A 1518-nucleotide genomic window follows, 5' to 3' on the forward strand; every position below is an offset into this window, starting at 1 on the left:
TTAAACGCGTGATTAACTCAAGATTTCCTCGAAAGACCAAATAACGTGACAAAGCCCCTTTAAGTTTAGATGGCCGAGCAAAAGAGCGCTTCTAAATGACGAGACTGCGAATCAACTTAAAGACCCATTTTCACCTTAGACGCAACGCGATCGTTTGTTGTTTTGACTCTCGAATAGCTTATTCCGATTGGCCAACTATTTTTGTCGCGCCAGTTCGGGATGTTGAAAACATTGAAGAAACATTGCCATTAGCCTGATATCGCCGAGTGCTTTGCCGGGTGATATTAAAAAGTGAAACCGCTAAAATTACCCTTTTATCTTTATGGAGTCGACCGATTTAGACGTTGAAGAATCACCAAAGCGGGATTCTTACGGTTCGGCTATTCAGCAAGAAGAATAGAACAATTCTGAAGCTAACGAGCTAGGTGACATTGTTTCAGTGCTGAAATGCTTGTCTTACTATAACCTTACTTTTCCTTTGTCAGTTTCGATTTGTTAGGATACCTGGGAAGCAAAGGTAAAATGCTCTCAGTTTTAGACTTGTGCTTAAAAGAGGTTGCCGTCTTGGTGGAGTGGCAAGCAACTTCAAATAGAAATATTTTAAACAAATACAGATAAAAATACTACGATAAAATTATGCAATGATAATTGAGATCAGGATCTGAAAGATTTATCGACAGAGAACTTTTAAAGAAGATTGCGAAAGGCTTTCTGGGATTTTTCGAAGTTTTGTAATTTCGTGATACACGAGATCATGCGGGGCGCGCGATGCATTCAGGGTGAAAATGGGCCAATTAAAGCATATCAAGTCAAGCGTTGGTTTTAAAGGAGCTTGGTAACCTAAGAAGGAACACAAACAACTCATATGACGTTGAGTCCAAGAATCAAGCCCGGGCAACACTGGTGGTAGGTCAGTGTTTCAAACATTGCCCAAACACTGCTCCTATGATCACCACCCATACTGTTCCAAATCGAGTGATTTGCGTTATAAACAAACTTACCTTTTGTAGCGTACTTAGAGTCGTTAAGAACTCCTGACTGTCGGGTTTTATGTCCGGCTGATAATTCCAAAATGAACCCGCACCAACAGTGGCTTTGGGCCAAATCTGAAAGTTCATGACTGTCTGAGCAGAAGGGCATCAAACAATGGTTCACAATTTTCGACTTACCCCAAATGACCTTTTTATCGAAGACAAGAGGAGTATAGCCCGAAACGGAAAGTGACGTTACTTCTCTTCTTTGCTTTTGATTGGCGGGCAGATAACCAATGTTCGCGACACGAAGTCAAATAAAGCATCGCTTCCCCTAACACTGAAGATCAATTAATGAACTACAAGAGTTTGGGTTTTTGTTGTGTTCAACTGCTAATTTTTACTTGAGGAGTAACTTAAGATGAAAACCTACTGCACTAGTCAATAGCAAGGCCTCCATTCTCAATGACGCGCCTTTCTCGTTATGTGGGGCAATTTCGTACGTCAAAACGTCGCTTTTGTTCCCCGTCTCCGGGACAATACAGTA

General features: G+C 41.2%; 1 long non-coding RNA gene across 1 annotated transcript in view; it reads right to left on the reverse strand.

Annotated features, from left to right (window-relative positions):
- Positions 1-1129, reverse strand: part of LOC138057009 (uncharacterized) — a 3706-nt gene extending 2577 nt beyond the window's left edge. The window contains exon 1 of the long non-coding RNA XR_011133557.1: positions 1002-1129. This is a non-coding gene — a long non-coding RNA (uncharacterized lncRNA). The remainder of the gene's footprint in view (positions 1-1001) is intronic.
- Between the last annotated feature and the right edge of the window lie 389 nt (positions 1130-1518).

The sequence above is a fragment of the Montipora capricornis genome, chromosome 7 (assembly GCF_036669925.1).
Source record: "Montipora capricornis isolate CH-2021 chromosome 7, ASM3666992v2, whole genome shotgun sequence".
Taxonomy (NCBI): Eukaryota; Metazoa; Cnidaria; class Anthozoa; order Scleractinia; family Acroporidae; genus Montipora; species Montipora capricornis.